Genomic DNA, 23,875 nt, shown 5'->3' with positions numbered 1-23,875 from the left:
GATAAGGTGCTTTTGTGCCCTTCTCTCAGATAAAACTCTTATGAAGGCATTACACACAGGCAGGCTGTCCAATGCAAATTGCAGTCTTAGATCAAACCTCACCAGCAGTGTATTAATTCAGTATTTATACGTATTTTGAAGTGTTGCTTAAACTGAATCACACACTTTTTTCTTGTCAGAGCCACCCATATTTCCTCAGCTGTGTTCAGCTATGTTGCATGTGTGTAAAGAGAGAACCTGTCTTTTCTCGGGAACTTCCTAGAAATGTGGAAAATCTTGACAATTCTTCTCTGTTAGTAGTTTTGACCTGTAAACTGTACAAAATGGCATTTCATTTCTACCTTTTAGACAAGGTAAAGCAGCTAGAAATCCAGGTGAAATCTTTGCTGCATCAAGAAAAGTTACCAGTAAAAGAAAAGATGCCAATAACATCCATCTGAGCAGCTCTTGTAAACTGTTTAAAACTAGCCATTTGGAAAGTACTTGATGGAAAGGTATGCTCACTGCCAGGGAAGCCACTGAAAAGGGCTTTTCAGTCTTCCATCCAGTACTTAGGTTTCCTGTCTTCCTTAAGGAAGACAAGGTGGCATCTTCTGTGCCTGGCTGAAACTGCTGTATTTTCAGGCTGAAAAAGAAGCAATCTTTAATCCTGTCAAAGTCTGATAATATTATGTGTATTGACTGAAATCCTACAGGGTGGACATAGTGGGCCCTTTTCATTCCCATAGCACATTGTAACCTAGCAGCTACCTTTGGAAAGTAACCAATATCAAGAGGCACTTGATATTTGCAAGGTTCATGGGGGTCCTCTCGCTTCTCAAGTTCCAAAATTTACAATAGTCTTAATTTAAAAGTTAAGCCAGGGATCAGTTGCTTAATCTGGAACTGGGAACCTGGGAGCAGGGGAAAGAAAGAAAGAAAGAAAGAAAGAAAGAAAGAAAGAAAGAAAGAAAGAAAGAAAGACTCCTCTTCCCCAGTCTCATATGCCAGTGTGAGCTGACTCCAGCTTTCCCTGCCAATTGTCAAGCGAACTGTTGTCTTGCTTTTAATTAAGGGTATCTGAATCAAAATTGGATAAAAAGGACTGGGAGCGGGCTTCATTCCTGCAGGTGTTGCTGAAATACACAAGGCAGAAGCAGCTGGTAATGAGTTGGTGAAAATGAAAAAGGGACATAAGTAGCTTCTTTAGCAAATCCCCTGGAAATGACACAGAGCCTCTTAGATCGATAGGACTCATCTAGCCAAGGGCTGCTGGACCCACTTACACCTCAGGGGAGAGAGGTGGATGGCTACAGTATTACCTATGAAACCGAAGCAAAGTCTCATTTCATTATTTTCTTCCTTCCCCAGCATCAGTGCACATGAGGGCTTGAGGGAGATAGTGCATAATATAGGGACATTTGATGTAGTCCCAGCATGAGGAGGCCAGGTGCCCTGACAAACTGTTCCTGGAACACCACAAAGTAGGATGTGGCATTTGAACACAAGTGTGATAGTTCTGTTCTTGGATGGCTTATCTGATTAGATTCACCCAATCTAAACAAGGGTGTGTGTGGAATCTGGCAGAGCACCTTCTTGCTATAGGTGCACAGTGGTTGCCCTAATACCCTGATAGACACATCCAGCGTAGCTGGCAAGTCAGGTCCTGCTCAGCACAGAGCTGGAACAAGCACAATTCCCTGACTGAACAAAAAGGCTAGTGGCAACTGCTTGTGAAGGCTTGGATTTATGAAGCAGCACAATATGCAGTGAGAGTGGATATTTGCATCTGCTGGGGATTTAGAGAGGGAGCCAAAAAGAAAGCAACAAGAAACCTGGTAGTGTTGGAAGTGGAGATTAGCCTGGGGAAGGCTTCCTCATAGCTCCTTCCTTCATTTTGTACAGTGGTGTGCAGGGGAGTTAAAAATGTTTTAGTGTGTGATTATCTTTAGGTTATGGTTGTTTTAATATTGCTTGGGACCTCACTGTTTAAAGTGATTAATTACTTAATAATAATGCAAAACTGAAACTTTTAAAGCAGAAGAAAGAGCATCTGAAAGCTAGTTGGAAATGGAGATTTGAGACAACTTGTCAAGCCAATGTTCATATATATTTATTTAATTATTGTTATTTGTATACCTCACCAAATCAACAAATGTCTGGTTGGACACCGCAGTAGCACCAAGCACTCTGGAACATTGTTCAAATGCAAATGGATTTCAAAAAAGTAATTGATGTGGATAAAATAAAGATAAGATTCATTTTAGGGGATATTTGAAGCTTTCTCTATATCAGTTACTGGATTTTGAAACATCTTGATTTGGAAATATGTGGAAATAAGCTGAGCCACTCAGCTGAGTAGCATTTTATTAATTCAGATTTTCTCATTGGGGATTAGGGAGGGCAGTATACTACATATAATGAGGCACACCATCTAAACAAGTCTGTAGTCTCTGACAAATAATTTACCTTTGAGGGGGGAAACACTTCAAAAATTTTGCTGTTTTTCCCCATTGTTACTGAATTTTAAATGGTATTATTTCTTGTTGTGAGACCTTGTTTTAGGGCAGCCTGTTCATACTGTAAATAAATAAATTTGTTGGAATTACTTGTTATATATTATTGCCATTTAGTGAGCTATTGTAGGAGGGAATTTGAAAGCGTTCCACCTACCCTTTGGAGGGCACTGAAATTTCAGAGGGTCTGCTTCATTTAATCTGGAGCCAAGGAATAGCTGGCTTTGCTCTGAGAGCACACCCTGCTGGTCAGTGTGAGTGCATCTAATCATAATCCACAAATGGACACCAAACATTAATGTGCAATAATATAAAATTGTACAAAAGATGAGGTAGGGGGCAGAATATGTTACCAGAAGAGCCATTCATGTTCCCATATGAAGTACTATCACCTATTTTACTCCTAGGTCACAGAAGAATGACTGAGAGAAGGCTTGACATCTTGTAGGCCTGATGTGGACTATATAATCCATGACTGATAAATAGCATGGCTGCTGCAGTCCTGAAGCATTAGGCTTAACAGGAATTTGACCTGAAGACTTGAAGAAATGGTGTGGTACCAAAGAGAAAGAAGATGCCTAGACGGGGTGGGGTGGGGGGTTCCATACTTTCTAGTGACCAGCAGCTAAACTGAGAAATAAATACAGGCTGTTTAGTTGTCTGAAGGCATCATTATATTACCTATGGCCAATATCAGTCACTATCTGTTACTAATGGTGTTTTACAATCCCCCACACGCCTCTTATAGACCAAAAATACTGGTGCCCCAAAACTATTACTTCACAAGTAATGATACTCTCTCTTGGTTATCCTTTATTTCCCAGAGTCTGGTGGCTTTTAGAGTGAACTCTGAACACAACCAGTAAGCTGAGCTGAAGCCCTGTTCAGTATGTGACTAGTTACTAGGGTTAGCTGAAAGAATGTGCATTTATTTACTGAAGGTACTTTATAAATCAATACCTTGTTTTTGAACTCAGGTCAATAGGAATAACTCAGAAAAACAACAAACAACTACAGCAGCCCTAAAACAGCACTTTCAGCATATTGATTTTTAGAATAGTATCTTTTCCTGGTATTATTCACACAAACTTGAATATCACAAGTCATAATGAATGTATAAATAAATAAATATATATGTGAAATGAAATGAACAGTCAAAGCATTGTACCTTGGTGGCTCAGCAAAAATTAAAATGTCAAGAAATGTTAGTGTTGCCCTATCAAAATTGTGCAGCACTGAAAATGTAGTTTGGATTCAAGTATGTCAAAATGCTGCCAGTAATTGAGTATGAATATAATTAACTTCCTTTTAATGTGAGAATGATAACATTTACTTTCTTCATGCAATGACTACTAGAACCTTATTGTTAGGCTTAGAATGTGTGTGTACCATGACAATTTTATTGCTAGCATGTTATTTTAAGGCATATACAGTTATTTGGGAGTAAGCCCGATTGCACCAAGTGGCCCAGTGTGCATTTCATGGTAAACCATGATTGATTTCTGGTTTCTTTGTTTCCTCCCTGCTAGCACATGAAAGAAACACACCAAGACCTCTAACTTAGCATTATGTTCAAACACCATAGTTGTTTGTTTGTTTTTTTTTGGGTTTTTTTTGCTTCTAACAAATCATAATCAGTATGCCAAAATTAAACCTTGGTTGCAGATCATAACTTGCTGGAAGATAAACCCACAACCCTTGGTTTGGATGTGAGAGTGGTCTGTTTCTTCCACATTCTAGAAGGAAGGAGACAAACAGACAGGAAAGGCTTGTTCATGGTAAACCAACAAGGCAAATGATGAAACTTTCTTCTATGTAAATATGCATAGGATTGGGCTGCACATGTGTCAGTGTGTCACTTTCGTAGAATCATAGAAGTGTAAGGCTGGAAGGGACCATGAAAGTAAACTAGTCCAACAATGCAGCAATGCGGGAATCTTTTACCTAACGGACTCAAACCCATGCCCCTGAGATTAAGAATCTCATGCTTTACCAACTGAGCTATCCCAGACACCTTTGAGCCTCTGTTTGTATACTTGGTGGTGAGGAGTGTACAACACATGTTCAAATGGAGCTCTGACCCATAAGGTCATTTTCATGGTCAAATGTGGCATATTTTGCAATTAATTTTGGATGCTTGAAAATTTTAAAACTATGCTTAAAGGGAAAGAAAGAAATGTCATTGAGCAAAAATACAAGACATTTTCAAGGCATATCTAGCTTAGGAGTGCTTGTTATTTGTAGAAGCCTATCTCAGCATTCTATGCTCACCCAGGTTGGTCCTGCATTTCTGGCTTCAGACTGGAGGCGATGGGATAATACATTATCACACACCTTCCTCTCTTCCTGCAGGGGTGTTCCCCAGTCATAGCTATGGGTCTAGTGACTTGCTCCAGTTGCCATACTGCACCTTAAGGTGTCAGGCATGCATACGTGCTCACTCTCCCACAGCCTTCCCTTCTGAATTCTGTCAGACTCAGCTTATACTTTCTTCTTCTCAACTTTCTGGATCCACACATTTTGACAATCCTGGAGGGAATAAGGTAACCAGGCTAGCCTGTAGCAGCAAATAAAGCAACGAAATCATTCTGTCACAATACATTTGTAAGTTTTTAAAGTGTGACAAAGCTTCATTCTTTGTTCTTCTGAACTAGTCCTTCTATACTAGGAACAAGTTATATTATTTTGTTTATTCAAGGTATACAACTTGTGAGAGCCAGTGTGATGTAATGGCTGGGGAAACCCAGCCAGGTGGGTGGGGTATAAATAAATTATTATGATTATTATTATGGTTAGCCTGCTAGACAAAGACATGAGATACCAGGGTTCAAATCTCTTCTCAGCCATGAAACGCACTGGGTAACCTTGGGTCAGTCACTGTCTCTCACCCTAACCTACCTGACAGGGTGGTTGTGAAGAAAACATGGAAAGGGGAAACCATGTATGTTACCTTGAGGAAAGATAGGATATAATAGGGTTGACATATTTCAAAAAGTGAAAATCTGGACACAAAAGTCCAGATTTTCATGTACATTTAAGTAATTTCTGCCCAATGTTTCCAATGGCCGAATCCCAGTAATGATTGGAAAATTCCAAATGTGTGGCAACCCTAGGATATAAATGTAATAACAATGCACAAATAAATTGTTTTTATAGAGTCATAAGTACTTGAGAGGGTATTGCAGGACATCTTGGTTGATGCAGGAAATACCCAACAGATAGATGCCAGCCCAGCCTCTGCATAAAAGACATGCAGCTAGGAAGAGTCCACCCACACCCTTGCTGCCACTCTTGCTAATTGGATCAATTTTTGAACTGTTCTTACAATCAAGACCTTTATCCTAAAGCTTGGATATCATCTGTACTTCTGTAATTGAAGCCCTTTAGAACTTGTTCTGCCTATTTACTGTATTTTTCGCTCTATAAGACGCATCAGACCACAAGACACACCTAGTTTTTGGAGGAGGAAAACAAGAAAAAAAATATTCTGAATCTCAGAAGCCAGAACAGCAAGAGGGATTGCTGCACAGTGAAAGCAGCAATCCCTCTTGCTGTTCTGGCTTCTGTGATAGCTGTGCAGCCTGCATTCGCTCCATAAGACGCACACACATTTCCCCTTACTTTTTAGGAGGGAAAAAGTGAGCCTTATAGAGAAAAAAATACAGTATTTACTTCCTCAGTTGCTTTCCCAATCATTCTTGGCTACATAGGATAGTAACACCAAGGTGCAAACTTGCTTCATTTCTTGTCTTAATCCAGTGATAATTCAGTATGTGGCCTGCCTTGGGCTAGCAGCAACTCCTATTTGGCTACCAAGTTTGCCAATTTGTCATCCTTTCTTGAAACTCTAGTTGTCTACATTTACTGTCTTAGATGAACTCCGTGACCTCACCTTGAGGTGTTAAGAATTGCTAAGGGCCATCAGAACCTGTGTAAATTACAGCCACGCAGACAGCATGTTGAAAAATCAATAAGTAATGAAATAGTACTGCAGCAGAGTAGCCAAGAGAGCAATGGGTGGGAAAATCCTGAGGACTCTGTTTCATTTTGTCAAATAGAAAGGAAGATGTTCTGGTGTAATGTTACAAAATTATCCCCACTGGTCAGGGAAGAAATTGAAATACAGGAGAGGTGCGAAGCAGGTGTGATACTGCCTCTCTTGGGCTCATGAAACTCTTTGCTTTCCCTTAAGAATATAGCAGCCTCTACTTAATTCTGCACTGACTTGTCGTTTGCTTTTCTATAATGAGGTAATGAAATGGATTTCTGTCTCCATGTATTCTGGGATTGGGCATCTACTGCCTTCTTTCATCACTCCATGATTGTTGTGAATGATCACCAGCATTCAGATCCACCCAGCTAGCCATGCTGGGGAGGTAGACATATTAGGAAGAATTTGTAGAATGTAGATAATAGAAATGGACAGAACAAAATGAAAAGCAAGGCCTATTTTGAGGCTCAATGCAAAACCATCCACTCACTTTAACCCTTCCAAAGATCAACACAGACAGTCAATTCAAAGGACAGCTGCACTTCAGTCTTCAGATTATTCAAGCAAGTCTCAGAAGAAAATAAGAATAAATATGAAGGGATTAGATTCCTGGAAAAGTGGAGAGAAGTTGGACATAGAGAGTTTGTTCCACTTGCAGAAAAACATTTAAGGTTAGATAAGACCACTGCTTTCAAATATAAAAAAGGGGGGAGGGATTTCCAGGAAGAGAAAAACTGATCTCCTTTGCAGATCTGCATATCAGGAAGAACGTCTTAAAAGTAAGAAGAATTGGAGCAACCTTAAATGTCAGAGAACTAAATAGTCTCTGAATTATATATATATTGAACATTGATCAATCCATTCTGTGGTCCCTCACACCTACAGTCTGATATGGTAAAGTCCATGAACAGTGTCACCATTTCTGTTCTATCTGTGAAGTGGGCCTCAGCCAGACTGTACCCTTGTTTGTGCTTCTGCCCAAGTGCTCCTAAAGTTTTTTGGGTTGGATGGGTGGCATTGCAGAATCCAAGCTTGTGACTCAATTCCTTACATGTATAGAAGGATTCATAAAGTGTTTCTAAGTATCTGAAGAGAAATACACTCTGACCTGTTCACCAGAAACAACAGAACTATTTCTTTGAACAAAAAACAGGAACTGGAGGAAAATCCAGCTGCAAAACTTCAGTGCCATTTTTCTCTTTAGAGCTCTACAGTCTTGAAGAACTGCCGTCAAAGCTTTTCTGAATGAGCAAATGAGAGGATTTTTTTGTTTTGGTTGTTGCCCTCCTGGGACTCATTGGAGTAGCAGGATAAAAATTAATTAGAGGCTGTTTGGAGGGGGCTTTGGAAGATCGCCTCAGGCTACACTTCAGTCTGGTTGTTAGAAGCAATATCATCACCGCCTCCTCTCCCACTGAAGAGACCTGCCCGGGTGCGGCTGGGGGGAGCCACAGAATGTTCAACACAGACATCAGAGCCAAGAGCTTCCTCCCATAGAGATTACTTACTGCAAAATCAGTGGATCTACCTGCTGACAGCCCCAGAAATATGTCTTGTTTCATTTTCTGGTGTCTTAAAGAGGTTGCTTATGAAGCTCATAGAACACTGATTAAATATCCACTAAAGAAGATTCTTTCCCTTTACTCTTTTTATGAATTATGCTAATCAGAAAGATGAATGGAAGGTTCTGGTAATGGAACAGTCTTTCAGTGGCTGGCTTTCTTTTTCTAGGGAATGGACCGACAGTGTGAGGATGAGGGTTACAAATATCTGTCAATCCAAATGATTGTTCATTTGGATAGGAAACTCAAATACTGGCACTGTTTTCTTCCTTACTGGAACTCTCATGCAAAGCCTGTGTGTAGGTGTAGAGCTAAACACAATGGGACTTGACTGTTGACAAGTGATCCTTGGAGGCTTCTTTGCTGGTGTGTCTGGTCTTCATGTAGTTCTACCCATTTACTGAGTTTGCTGCTTGCTGCATAGGCAGAAACTCTTCTTGACAGACAGGCAGGCATCAGTGTGTGGTAATAGGAAGCAGAATCGGGCAGACAGCTGGTCAGACTGAAGTCCTGCAGGACCTGGGACAGTTCCTAGGGATAGCAGAAGCTGAACCAGCTATGGCGGAGGTTTTCAACCTTTTTTAGTCCATGGCTTCCTTGACCAATTGCATTCTTTCTGTGGCTCAGAAGCCCAGTTGTGTCACCCCTTGCCTGCAGAGCTGGCAGCCTCTCACTGTTTTTGGAACACCCTCCCTTGTGGAGTGTTCCCTCAGACTCCTCTCCTCTACCCTCTCCTTGGGAGTCCTCTGGGCAGCCGCCACCACCGCCCCTGGTCTCTGAGCCACCCGTCACCCCCCAAGAGAGTTGCCACCTCATGCTACCCCACAGGAACCTGGGAAGAGGATGTCCCCAGCCTTGGTGGCCCAACAGAGATTGGCCAAAGGTGAACGTGAGGCCAGCAATGGCAGCAGTGGGCGCTGCTGGGCCTGCATGGCGGAAAGTCTCCCCTTCAGCACCGGGCACTTAGCTCCCAGGCAGGCCTTGCACACAGCAAGCACAAGAAAGGCAGTACCCGCCTTTGGAGCTTATAGTCAAGGCTGCTGCAACAAACAGCTGTGCAAGCCTTTGAGAGGCAGAGATGCAAGAGGGCATCAGAGGAGGGAGGGAAGGAAAGAGGGAAAGAGGCCATTGTTGCCCACAGCACCCCTGACCACCATTAAAGGCACCCCAGGGTGCCACGACACACAGGTTGAAAACCACCAAGGTATGGGCTCCACTGAACCCTTATTTCCTCAAGTAAAATCTGATGTCAGCCAGAGCCCCTTCCCCACCTCCTAAAGTGGCACAGGGATTGAATTGTGCTGCTGCTGAGTGTCCTCAGATTGTGTCTTTTGCCTTCTCCAGGGTGGGGGTGGGGGCCAGTAAGAGCAAATATCACATTCAGATCCCTCTTCTAAAGGTTTGGGCAGCCACTCCCAGATTTAGAGTTAGGTGACTCTGCCTCCTTCTTCATGAGATATGATTGGGGTCTTCTTCAACTGCTTCTATCGCTGCTGAATTTAGAGGCCATGAGATCTCCTGGGCAATTGTTCCTGGCTCCAGTTCACTACTGGAGTAAATTGAGATCCAGGGACATTTATATGTATGACTTAGATAGGATTATTCTGCCCTTCAAGAAGCATTCTAAGAATCATTGTTGTGTATGTTCAGTTTTGCTTTGCTTTTTGCCATACCTTCTTTTGCTAAACAGTTTTCAGGCATCAGGAGACTTAAAATATACCAGTTCCTTGAGAGCACCATTTCTGAGGTCTCCCAGCCCAGCCTGGCCTACTTCCCATTTTTCCACTGAGAAGAAACAGAAGTCATTATCTCACTGCAGCACTGCAGCTTTTTAAGTTCAATGTCAATAGCTAGTTAGGAAAGGGCAAGGCAGGTCAGGGATTAGGACTTCAACTGTCCTTGCTGTTTCTCTGTGGAATGATCTGCTGTTTTCATCGGTGTAAGAAATAAATAAAAAAGATTCCCATGCCACTATCTCAGAAGTGATCAGAAAAGGAAAATGTCAGTTTTAGAACTGACAGAATTCTGATAAAAATGTGGAAGTGTGTGAGTTTTTGTGTGAAAGAGAAATATTTTGCTGCTTTTAAAAACTTAAAAAACCCCTATTTATTCTCATCTTTTTCACAAGCAGCTTGGCAGTCCCTTCCTTAGTTTCTTTGGATTGTAGCTAACTACTCAGAGTAGACCCATTGATATTAATGAAATTAATCATGTCCTTTAACTTCAGTGGGTCTACTCTGAGTTGGACTAGCATTGAATACAACCCTTTCCTTCTTTAAAAAATATTTCTAGAGAGCACCCCTCATATAAATATCAAGGCAGTGTACAACAAAATATGCAAGTACAATAAAAAATAAAATACCATAAAAACAATATTAAAAAATCATTAAAATGACTGACTCATCTCAAAAAAATGTAAACAACAGAACAGGACTGTCACCATAAAAAGGTCTTCAAGAGATGCCTGAAAAACAGCAGTGAGAATCCCTGCTAAACCTTTGCTAGAAGAGTATTCCACAGTATGGGGCCAGCAACATTACATGCCTGACTTCAAGCTGAAGCCAGTTGGGCTTCTGAAGCATCCAGATTCTGCATAGAATTCTGAGTTAATTTTACTTGGCCTTGTGTCTACTAGCTTTCCATAATCTTTTAATGTCACAACTTGTACCAGAAGTTGCAATCACATCCCTTCTCCCTCCTACAGAAATATAAGTGTATGAAAGAGTCTTCAGAACATCTCTTTATTTTTCTTGAATTACAAAAGTCCCATTCAGTTAGTAGCTTAGGTGATAGCTGTTGCATGAGGGGCATAGTAGGTCTGTGCTCCCTAGTCCTGCCCTCACTATTTCATCCCCTGCTGGCTCCACCATGTTGAGTGGGGAGCCTGCTTCACATGCCAGATTTAGGACTCTAATCTGGGCATGCAGAATAGGCTCCCCATTTCAGAGTTACAATTTCCAGACAGGTTTAACAATCAATCTCTCTTCACATAGAACTCTGGGAATTCTAGCTCTGGGAGGGGAATAGGGGCCTCTGAACAACTCTCAGCACAACTCTCTTAAACTACAGCTCCCAAAATTCTTTGGGGAAGCCATGAATGTTTAAATAGGTATTATAGCACTTTAAATGTACAGTGTGAATGTGTCCCAAGACTACACTCCTAAACACTTATTCTGGGACTAACAGTAAATTATATGGACTTCAGTGACATTGACTTTAAAGTATAAATTGTGTCCAATGGAGCTTATTTGTAGTTTAATAGATTAATTTATGAATATATAGTCTAGTATTTTTTTCTGTTTGGGGCAAGGGAATGGTAATCTGAAGGACCTTTTTTATTTTTGATTTTATACATGTTGATTTTTTATAAGCTTGCTTTAAATTTTAATGTATATTTTATAGTCTTTGTAAACCACTTATATGTTTTATTCACAGTTAAGTGGTATACAGATCTTGTTAAGCAAATCTCCATCGTTTCTCCAAAACAAGTCCTGCCTGACAGATCTCATTTCCTTTTTTGATAGTTACAAGTTTGGTGGATCAAGGGAAGGCTGTGGACATATGCTTTTTACAAGGTGCTCCATGATATTCCTGTGGAGAAGCTGGATGAGGTTACTGTTAGGTGGATTTGTAGCTGGTTGACTGGTTGACTGACCAAACCCAAATAGTGCTCAGTAATGGTTCCCTGTCATCCTGAAAAAAGTGATAAGTGGGGTACCACAGGGTTCTGTCTTTGGCCTGTTGTTGCTGAATGTCTTTATAAACAACTTGGATGCTCATCCAATTTGCAGATGGCACCAAACTGGGAGGGGTAGATAATGCCACAGAAGACAGAATCGGGATTCAAAATGACCTTAACAGGTTGGAGAACTGGGCCCAAACTAATAAAATGAATTTCAATAGGGACAAATGTAAGGTTCTACACTTAGGCAGAAAGAACCAGCTGCACAAATATAGGATGGGGGACACCTGTCTTGTATATGTGAAAAGGATCTAGGAGTCTTAGTAGACCACAAACGTAACATGAATCAACAGTGTGATGCCCCTGCAAAGAAAGCTAATGCTATTCTAGGCTGCATCAATAGAAGTCTAGTGTCCAGATCAAGGGAAGTCATAGAACCTTTCTATTCTGCCTTGGTCAAACCACACCTGGAATATTGTGTCCAGTTCTAGGCACCACAGTTTAAGAAGGATATTGACAAGCTGGAATGTGTGCAGAGGAGGGTGACCAAGATGAACAAGGGTCTGGAAACCAAGTCTTATGAGGAATGGCTGAGGGAGTTGGGTATGTTTAGTCTGGAAAAGAAAAGAATGAGAGAAGGGCTGTCACATGGAAGATGGAGCAAGCTTGATTTTTGCTGCTCCAGAGGGTATGACTCCAACCAATAGATTCAAGTTACAAGAAAGGAGATTCTGATTAAACATCAGGAAGAACTTTCTGACTGTACCTTTCTAATAAAGGTATAGGAGTTGGCTGGACTGTTGTTGCTTGGGGGCGGTCAGTTGGCAACTCTAGCTCAAGGACCAGTGGATGTCCCTATCTATGATGGATTTGGAGAAGGGAGGATAATTTTTCATAGTGGCAGGCCCCCTTCTGCAAGGGTTTGCCCAGAAATAATCCTGATAGATGCACCACAGGCTAATTCTGGCCCCAAACCTTATGGGCTATCTGACTGTTTGGGAGGTTTACTAATGTTACCTGACAACCATCCCTTAATCCCAGCACTAGAAATATTAAATGTAAGTATTAAAGGAGCTCAGAAGACAAACAACTTAACAAAACTTTCTGGAACATTATTAGAACACAAAGGTGTAGCTTAGCATCTGTGGAGTTGCATGTGAGGCATTCAGATAAATTCCTTTTTAAGACCAATGGACTGGAAAAGTCCATGTGGTTTGGAAAGTTTATTTGAGAAAAGTGATGTGAAAATAAAACTGCCAATATCATAATGCCGTTATACATACCTGTTAGTGTGACCACACGGGCTTCTGTGTTCACTTCCAGTCACTGCACTTCAAAATGGATATCATAACACTGGGAAAGGGGCAACCAACATGATTGAATGCCCTATGAGGAAAGGTTACAATACTTGTGTTTAGAGAAAAGGCGAGCAAGTGGGGATATGATAAATTATGTGTAAAATTATGTATAGTGTGGAAAAAGTGGATACTGACTCAAGAAAGCTAGTAAAGGCTGTGGCACAACTCTGCCCTTTAAAATTTATTTATTTAAAATCATTTATCTACCACTTGGTGTGCCAAAGCCCAGTCTGTCACTTTTGTATTGCCTGGTGTCTCTAGTCTTCCTGCACATCCGGGTGAAAAAGCCAGGTTTCCTCTCTGAGACACACTCTCTGATACTGTCTTGCCTGAGAGGGGTGCAAATCCAGCAAAGCTTGCATTGTAGTAGTTAGCACTGTGGCAGCCCTCCTCCCATTTGCCCAAACGGTCTTAGTGTTGCTTCCTGAAGTACATGGCCATTTACCGTTGGCTGGGCTTAGCAATCTGTCACTCAAAGCCACCTGCGGAAAAAAGCTTATAAATCATCATTTATTTGTATGCTACCTTTCCATAGTAAATTATGCTCATGGCAGCTCACATCAAAATGGTTTACATAATTCACCAAGAGTTACAAAACATAAAAAATTAAATAGTTATATAAAAATGAACTAATGAAAGCATCTCATATTAATAATGAAACAATAAAATTAAAGAATCCACTGATAATTCATAAGAAGGTCTGACAATAAAAATACAAGAATATAACGCAGATGAACAGCAAAAAACCAAAAACAAAACAAAATACATTTCCAAAACCAACTCAAATTTTGGCAAAATAAATGCAAGCAGATAATAAGGGGTACACAATATTAATAAATGCGGAGCGCATCTCTGAAAACATAAGACTAACAATAATATTTTTTAACATATATTAGAAGCAGGAAACCATCTAAGGAGTTAGTTGGATTGTTGGATGACAAGTGAATTAAAGATGTGCTTAAGAAGGATGATACTTGTGCCTGAGTTCTTCAGGAACAGAATCTGAAAAACTGAGGCAAATAGTGGTGACAATAGATGAAATTCTAAGCCTTACTGTCAAATTAAAATTTTAAAAATTACTGGATCTGCATGGTATCCATCCATCCATTGGGAATTGTAGCTCTGTGGGGATCTCCTAACAATTCTTTTCAGTCCCCAGGATTCTTTGGAGGAAGCCATGTCTGTTAGTGGTATGTAAGTATGGTGTGGGTGCGACCAAACTCACAAGAAATTAACAAAGAGCAACCATGATCACACCACCATTGTCAGCCAAAAAAACCCAGTTATGGTTTATTCTTTGTTTGCATCATACTACCTCTTGTGGCAGAGATCAAGCATGGGAGAAGGTGTGTTTACCAAGAGCTGGAGAAGAGCAGCTCATCTATGAGCCATCAAAACAGTATTCCATGGGAAAATCCTTGTCTTTGGCTGTACCTGAACCTTTGAGGGGAGGCGTTCATCCTTTTCCTGGGTAGCTCATAGTTTTCTTGCTTGTGGGTGTCAATTTAAATGTATTTTATTGTTTTGTTTTAAAAAAAACAGATCTCACTTTCTTCCAAAAAAGAAATGAAAAAGGCAGGATCTCTGGAAAATGAGTAATGGGGCTCAATTTGATTAAAATGATGATTACACGTAGAATATATTGAAATCACAGATAGCTGCTTGGTTTAATTTAGAATGTAGAAACACAATGTATCTGACTGTGAGTACACTGCGTGCCACTGAATTCTAGACATTTTCATGTCATGTCCTTCTGGCTTATCTCAATGGTTGTATAGTCAATGTAAGGTGAATATATGTGATGAGAAGCTGAAGCCTTTGTGATATGGGTGAATGACCACCTGTAAAAAAATGTATTAATTGATTATGGGTTGCTGACAGGTTATTCCTTTTCTTTTCGTCTTTCCTTGTCAATCTAGGAATTATTTATTATTTACATTGTGGTTATAAATTTCTAAAAAAAAGTTTTTAAAAAGAAAAGATTTTGAAGGTTCCTGGGAAACATTTAGTAGTGCAGCAAGGAGAGTTGTTCCTGATACATAGATGGTTCTGCAAAAAATATTTTCCATTTACGTCTTTGGGGAGGAAGCACATATAGCTGAGTGCTAAAGCAGCTCCTTTGCATGCAGAGGCCCCCAGGTTCAACATCCTGATTGTCATCTCTAGTTTAAAAAGGGATTAGGTAGCAGGCTGTGGAAATTACCTCTTTCTGCCCAAGGAGACCATTGTGGATAGCCACTGCAAGTCAGAGTAGACAGACAGACCTGTTATAAGGCAGTGTCTTTATATGAAAGGAAGTGCTATCAAGTGACCTTTTAAAAAAAGAAAAACTGATAGGAATGGCTATCAGATAAACTTACAGACTTCTGCAGATGTGGGTGGAACCTTGAGATTTATTTACAGAGTTTACTGCATTATAGCATTGACTCTTCAGATTTTTATTTTTTTTTACAGTGATGCATGGATGAATATCTAAACTGCACATAACTTTTTTCTCAAGGCTGACAGCCTTTCACAGTATGCAGGAAACAGACAGATATATATTTCAATTGACACTTTAGGCATTAGATGTATTTGCCACTACATCTTTCATGTTGCTGGAAAGAGTTCAGGCCTGGGAGTTCAGCTTATTGACTCCTGCAGAGACTCTTAGTGGCCTGTGAGAATTCTGGAGCAGCCTTTCTCCTCATCTTCCCAAGGGCTACCTAAAGGCCTGAAAGCCTTAGGGAATATAAAGAGAGTTGACATCCAGGCAGGGGAGCGTTTGCTACCATTTCCTGAAGAGACCAACAGTGGCCAAAGGAAAACTGGACAAGAGTTGTGACTATGGCCAGAGTTTCCAGGGAGCACAAGTGCCCATACCCTGGAATCCTAAGGAGAGTTGAAATCCAGAAAATTTCTGCCTTGGAAGCAGATTAAGAAACAATTAGTTGACCTACTCCTGAGACAAATTTGAGTTGGGTGAGGACTCAAATAGGTGTTGTTATTAGAACCTCCAAAAGATTGTTACTGTCTCAGTAATGTTACTGTCTCAGTGTGGTCCACCACCACACATGCCTAAACTGCACTGTTGCTTGTCTTGGGATAGGATGAGAGGCGCCATCTATGGGTGCTTCTGCATAAGATGGGGTTGTATAGTCATTCAGCTCAAGCAGCTCTTCCTTAGCCCATGCTGGTTCCCTGCTCACAGGGAGGAAGGTAGGCAGCTGTAGGACCAACAGGAAATGTATTTTTCTGTTATGCAATGGCCAGTGTAACTGGATATTTTCATGTTCTGTATGGCACCTGCTTTCTCTAGAATACTTCCTCGGATTCTTGTTACAGTGTCAAGTCAGAATTGCAGCCAGCTTTTGTTTGAAAGCATGTCAAAGTGCAAGTAGATAAATAGGTACTGCTCTGACAGGAAGGTAAACAGCGTTTCCATGCGCTGCTCTGATTTGCCAGAAGCGGCTTAGTCATGCTGGCCACATGACTCGGAAGCTGTACGCCGGCTCCCTTAGCCAATAAAGCGAGATGAGTGCTGCAATCCCAGAGTCAGTCACGACTGGACCTAATGGTCAGCGGTCCTTTTACCTTTTTAAAGTATTTTAAACTTTCATTAGAAAATAATATTTGGAATAGATTCCCTTTCTTTGTTGTTTAGTCGTTTAGTCGTGTCCGATTCTTCATGACCCCATGGACCAGAGCACGTCAGGCACTCCTGTCTTTCTTCCACTGCCTCCCGCAGTTTGGTCAAACTCATGCTGGTAGCTTCAAGAACACTGTCCAACCATCTCATCTTCTGTCGTCCCCTTCTCCTTGTGCCCTCAATCTTTCCCAACATCAGGGTCTTTTCCAGGGAGTCTTCTCTTCTCATGAGGTGGCCAAAGTATTGGAGCCTCAGCTTCACGATTTGTCCTTCCAGTGAGCACTCAGGGCTGATTTCCTTAAGAATAGAGAGGTTTGATCTTCTTGCAGTCCATGGGACTCTCAAGAGTCTCCTCCAGCACCATAATTCAGAAGCATCAATTCTTTGGCGATCAGCCAGCTCTCACTTCCATACATCACTACTGGGAAAACCATAGCTTTTACTATATGGACCTTTGTTGGGAAGGTGATGTCTCTGCTTTTTAAGATGTTGTCATTGCTTTTCTCCCAAGAAGCAGGCGTCTTTTAATTTCATGACTGCTGTCCCTTTCTTACTCCACCCTAAAACTTATCATGCACTCCCAGGTGTGAATGTGAATAAGAATAATTAATTAATTAATTAATTAATTAATTAATTGTGATTTACTTATGACATTAGTTTCCTGCTATGTAGTACCCAAAATATTCCTGACACAGCACGTATGGAAGGCATTGAGGCATTGCTACTGGCAGGTGTAAGCTGCCCATGACTCACTTCCATAAAGGAGCATGCTCAACACACAAACCTGGTAGACCTTCATCTTGGTATTGGTTGTTAGCATCACATTCTCCCATACCCTTTTGGAGAGGCCATTGCTATAGCTGCCTTACCAATACGATTGTACAGCTCAGAATCAATGAAAAGGTCGCTGGTTATGGTGGAGCTCAGATAGACAAAACCACCTACCACCTCAAGCATGTGGCAGGCACCAGGCCTGTTGGCAGACCAACTCTGCGTTATAAAGGTGTCTGCAAATGTGACATGTAGGTTGGCAGCATTAAACCCGCCGTGTGGGAATCCCTTGCAATTGACAGCAGTGCCTGGAGACAGACAGGTTGTGTATCCACATCCGTGACCAGAGGAAAAATGATCGCAGGGAGGGGCTCAGAGAAAATAAAGTCCATGGTACATCTGTAACAGCAAAACTGGATGCCTTCATATGCCCCAGCTGCAATAAAATATGTCTTTCCTGTATTGGTCTCTACAGCCACAGCAGGCACTGTAACTCTCAGACGGTTTGACTTTACTCCCAATGGCACACTCATCTGTTATCTCTTGGGCAGATGGATGCCAATATACATGCAACATAGATAACATAAGGTTAACTAGGCAACTTACAATGAATAAGTACAAAAACAATTTAAATAAAAAATGAGACATAAAACCATAACACCCAAAGGAACATAAATAAATACAACAAACAACACCTCACCACACATCCCAGAATATTAAAAAATGGAACTTGCATGTCAACCAGAGCTCTTCCCATATCCAGATACTGTTTCACCTCCCTCTGTGCTATGATTGGGAAAAGGTGGGAAAATTTCTATAAGTTGTTGTCTGTAAACTCTTCATGAGTGAAAAACGAGAGATGCTGGAGCTGTAGACAGTTCACTAAGTTTCGCTGACTGATGGATCAGCAAACTTGGGAGAAAATCAAAATTATTTGCAAACAACTTAACTTGAAGTCTACATAGAGAATAGTTAAAAGATGTCAAAACCAAACAGTTAGCATCATAAAATAAAAGTAGATACTACAAGCTGCGGCATGTCAGCTTTCAGGTAGCACAGCTCTGCAAAAGCACAAAAGGCCTTCAGTATCGGGTAATGAGGTGCAGCTAGTTACATTTAAGAAAGAACACCAAGACCTACTTGAGAACTCCGCCCTTTCTTCCCAGGGCAGTTGGGATTTAAAGCCGCTATTCAGAAAAGTGTTAGGAATTTTGGGAGCAGTATACAAAACACTGCTTTTTCCCATAGCCGGGGTGGGGGAGGGGAAAGGCTTCCTTGTCTGTTCCCTTCCTCCTCCCAAAAGCTCCCATCAGTGAAAGAGAAACAAAAAACCATATCAGGCCAAAACAAGCTTGAGCACCATGAGAAATCAAGGCTACCAGAATGGCATTTGACACTGTCAGGCTGCAGCTGAAGAACAAGGGAAACGTTTTCGTACGACTGTCACTGACCCACAGGCCCTCACTCCTAACCTTGCTCTCCCACATATGTTTCTCATTTCCTTGCTTATAGCTGGCCCAAGCTAATGATCTGTGTTTTGGCAGCCATCCCATGCTTGGCATACTGCCTGCCTTGTTCTCATTGTCCCAGCTACTTACAAAACCTCTGCCCCACCCTCTCTCTCTGCAGCCCATGCCTTTTCTGCGCAGCTACCATCTTGAATGCTGTCTCTGCCACCCAAACATATCCCATCAGTAACAGCCTGAAGAAATTGCCCATGGGTGAGGGGTGAGTTAAACACAAAAACAGTGGAAATCCAAACAAATCAGCCCAGCAGAGTCTTGCTGCTATAAATACTGAGGAACACAGGCTATTTTGAGGGATGGTGGCATGGGAAAGTTCTGTCTGGAATCTCAGATCTAGCAGAGGAGACAGTTATTTCCAGTGGACATGGGAAGAGGGACTAACTACTCAGAGTAAGATGGGAGAGGGCATCAAACTTCCTGACTGAAATAGGAATCCAATATGATAACAGATATGATTTCTGTCTCCATAATCAATGAAAGGCTGACAGGGATTAGGTGTTTAACTTTCAACTTTTAGGTAACAAGGCAAGAAGCAAATAATTAAGCTTTAGTCCCTCATTATTAGTAGATCTTTCTATCAAACCAAACAGATTTCTCATATGACTGCCCCTGTAATTTGTCATGCACTATTATGGTGTGAGCCATTATTGACTGATGGTCCTGGGTTGATATCAAGCAATGCAAGGCATAGCACAATTCCCTTTCATGTGCAGTACAAAATGTTAGTGTGGGTGCAAAATGTTCCCACTCACATTTAAGGTGGTTAAGAAGCTTCTCTTGGTTGCTCATGTGTGCTTGTATATGGACGGGGATCTTCATTTCATGGGACACATTATAGCTTTCCAAGATCTGTACCCCCTGCTTTATAGCCATTAGGTCCTGTTCATGTATTAGAGAATAAATGAGGGGATTATTGATAAAAATGCTTGATAAAATACGTTCAGGAATATGAAAGACCATATTCCCTCATGAAACTACCTGGGTTTTGAGATACAGTATTCAGGGGAAGCCCATCTCCCTTCTCAGTGGTTACTCCCAGACTTTGAAACTCCCTCTCTAAAAAAGCTAGACTGGCTCCCTCCTTGCTGTTCTTCCACTGGCAAGTGAAGTCTTTCTTGTTCCAACAGGGAATTGACTGCTTTTAATGAGAATTGACTGCTTTTAATGAGAGGGCTTGTGCTGTTTTTATTGTAATTACTGGTATGTTTTAAACAGATTTTATGTATGCCTGTAGTTTCTATCAGTGTTTAATTGTGTTTTAATTATTGATGTTTCTATGTTTTTAGCAGTTCTTGTTTTTATCTGTAAGTCACCTTGAGCCCCATCAGGGGGAAATGGTGGGAAATACATACATACATACATACATACATTGCTTTTTTTCTAAAAAAATGTTTAGGGGTACTCTAATTTTCCTACTCATATTGAAATACTGCCCCTCAGTGGGGCCAAACTTAGATTCACAAAATGTTTAGGGGTATGCGTACCCCTACGTCCCCAAAGAAAAAAAGCACTTCATGCATATATGCATAGATACAAAAAAACAAACAATACCATTATTGTCCCCAATGAAAAAAAGCACTTCATGCATATATGCATAGATACAAAAAAACAAACAATACCATTATTGTCCACATCAAGGCTATGTGTAGCTCCTCCACGCAGCCTGGTCTTTGATAGTTCAATCAGCAGGTTGTCAGTATTAAGATCTAATGAACCCTCTGAAGATGTTTTTAAGGCGACCTTCATACTGAGTGTTCTGGGTGCAACAGTAACCATGGATATATTTATTTAGGCATTTATTCCCCATCTTTTATCCAAAAGGGTTCTCAGAGACTTACAAGCCTGACCTAAATCTGTGCTAAGATGGTCCCTGCCCTCAGGCTCACATGCTATACAGACATGACACAAAAGGGAAAAGTGATGAGAGGGAGAAGGGAAAAGCAGGCTCAAGCACAAGTTCTTAAAGTGCTAAAAATATGATGTCTGTTCTGGAGGTTGCAAAGTTTTAAACTGCATCCTATCATGTAGAGATGGAGTATATGTCATCTTTTTCATTTCTACATGTTATTCTGCTGTTAAGGACACAATTGCTGGGTAGTTTAACCAAAACTGGAGTTATGGCAGGAAAAATGCAGATTTCAAACCCAGAACTGGCATCTACATGGTTAAAATATCATCACATTTCATCCATCTTAAATTTCCCATAAACATTCAGCAAAGCAATTTCACTCAATCACACGTATTAACTACTTAAATTCTCCTCTCCAAGGATGTGGATTGTTATTTTATGCCAAATGTGCTGTAATTAAGTTTGACATAAGCACATGGATTAAATATGTGGTTTGGGGGACAAATGGCAGATTTTTTTCTTTCTCTCTCTGTTGTTATGGCCATATGGAGAATGCAACCAGATAATGGATAGATTTCCAAATATCTCTTTCTTGTTATTTTTTTGTATAATAATTGAAAAGGATCATGTTAATGCAGGGGTTGCAGCAGCTCGAGGACCAATTATTTTGAGGTGATTTGAGGTGATTAAAAAAGAGGAGAAATAAGATAGGCTTTTCCATCTTACTCAGGAGCACCTTGAAAGATGATTTATATATTGCAAGCTTCTGCTACTTAATAATAATAAATTTTTATTTATACCCCACCCTCCCCGGCCAGGGCCGGGCTCAGGGCAGCTAACACCAAATATGAATTACAATAAAACGTAATAGAAGAAACAATAACAAACAAACAAACAAACAATTAAAATACAGCTTAAAATGCAGCCTCATTTTAGTAGTAGTACTTGAGGTAGGCGATCTCTGTCATAGCAGTGGCAGGCAGAATTTTGACTAGATACACATTGCTTTGTGCAGGTATTTAGTAAAACTGAATAACTTCACCATATAGTGCACTCCATTTTACATAGAGTCATTCAGGGCACAGGAATAAGTGAACATACCCTGCCCTTTTATTTGGCTACTGGGATGCCATTTTTATTCCAGGGCCAGCCATGTTATCAGTCTCTGCAATAGGGGGTAGTCCTCCATTACACTGCACCTATCAAGTCAACTACCCTGGCCAAAGACAGGTGTTCCTTTATGTTTGGTGCTGGGAAGACAAGGAAATGTGTAATGGCCAGAAGGCAGGCATCGCTGCAGAGAGATGCTTTTAAGAGATGCTGAGACTCCACAATGGGTAGGGAATGCGGCAGAATATGGGCAAAAGGGAACTAACATAGAGATCAGGGTTAATAGCAGGAGTTGTGTGTGCCTCTGGATGGCTGCCTGATAAGGGCCTGCAAAAGTAGGAATTTAATAGATTCCAAACAGCTGAGGTCAGCTTTGTGCTGTAACCCCAGGTAACATCACCAATGGTAATATCACCAGTAGAGGAGGGTCCAGGTAAAATAGCCTTTTCTTGTGCATTTCTTAATTGTAGGGATCTGCCTCTCACCACTTACTATGCCATGTGCCAATTTGCAGAGATATCTCAGTATTTTGAAATGAACTTTGTTGCTATATGTCAATAAATTAAATCTTGATTCAGAGAAGCAAGTTGGATTAGGAGAAACATCACATCTCTTCAGCCCTAGAGTTTTGTGACTTAATACATTCTCTATTAACCTATAGACCTTGAGCTGCTTTTATAACTATCACTACAGGCAGGGAAGGAGCCCTGGCAGTGTTCGCTATTTTTACATTTGCTCTTGTCTACCTGTCCTCAATCTCCTTCTGCGTATTTCCAGTTATCCTATCCTTATTAGTTATTGGTTCCCCCTTTTTCATAACTAAATATTGGCAGAATGTCTGAAACAGAGCAGATATGGTGTAACTTCAACTCCTCACAGCAACAGCCTACCACTTCTGCCAGAATAATAATAATAATAATAATAATAATAATAATAATAATAATAATAATAATAATGGGTTCATCCAACTAAGGGCTCATCCATACTTCCACTTGTCCTGTGCCTAGAAAGTGTGGCTCCAAGTGGTTTGACCTGCACTTTCTAGGCATGGGTCCAAGCAGTTTTCTCCTTGCCCTGCTCCCTTCCCCAGAGAAAACCCACCTTTTAATGCTAAATTGGAGCAAACGTCCATCTGGAGAAAACCTGAATTGCCGCTTGCTCAAGTTGAATGCTAAATAGTGCGGGAAGCAGTGGGACAAGAGGAAGTGTGGACAAGCACTTAGAATAAACCCATTGAAATTAATGCACTTAAGTTAGGGATCATCCAGACTTGCTTTTGTGTCATGTTTCTAGGCACAGGCCCACACTTTAAAGCTCCATTTTTAAGTGCCCTTTTAAACGCTAGCACTATTCCACTGAATTGCCATTTGTTCCACTTCAGCATGAAAGAGTGGGTTTTCCTTGTGAAAGAGGTGGTGGGGGGTGGGGAGAGCACTTGGACACAGACCAGGAAAGCACAGACATGTGCCTAGAAAGCACAGGACAGAGGTTAAGTGTGGATGAGCCCTTTGTCACATCCATCAATTTCAATAGGTCTCCTTTGAGTTAGACTAACATTGGATACAACCCACTAACTCCACAGTGAGAGACCACAGTTTAGACAATAGTTGCATAGGATTGAGGTCAAAACTCGGGCCTCCTATCATGCACTCTAGCACTATGCGATTTTTCAATATATTAGCCAAAATCAGTTTTGAAATCACACTGCGATAATGATTTTGACCTGGCAATATGCAGCAATATATCACTACTTGCTATTCACATGAGGGAGGGCAGGGCAGCCAATTTCATGGCACCACCGATATTGCACAGTGATCTCAGCCAATAACCATGCTTATCTGAGCTGCCTTCCCTCACGCTGATGGAGAGGCACGGCCATCACTGCTGATCTGAGTTGCCTTTC

The 23,875-nt window shown here is 41.0% G+C and overlaps 1 protein-coding gene across 13 annotated transcripts in view; it reads left to right on the top strand.

The window, feature by feature from the left end:
- Positions 1 to 23,875, top strand: part of ZFHX3 (zinc finger homeobox 3) — a 402,702-nt gene that overhangs the window by 175,474 nt on the left and 203,353 nt on the right. Inside the window, exon 4 of one of the 13 annotated variants that reach the window (XM_083752183.1) lies at positions 4,848 to 5,038. The exons of 11 other annotated variants lie outside the window; for them this stretch is intronic. The gene's annotated coding sequence lies outside the window, so the exon portion shown is untranslated. Of the gene's footprint in view, positions 1 to 4,847; positions 5,039 to 19,147; positions 19,216 to 23,875 lie in introns of those variants that run through there. One more of the 13 variants, XM_083752184.1, reaches the window with a different exon arrangement.

This window comes from Podarcis gaigeae, assembly GCF_964106915.1.
Source record: "Podarcis gaigeae genome assembly, chromosome: 8".
Classification (NCBI taxonomy): Eukaryota; Metazoa; Chordata; class Lepidosauria; order Squamata; family Lacertidae; genus Podarcis; species Podarcis gaigeae.
The sequence above is the reverse complement of the archived record's forward strand: the minus strand, read 5'-3'. Positions and strand labels throughout refer to the sequence as shown.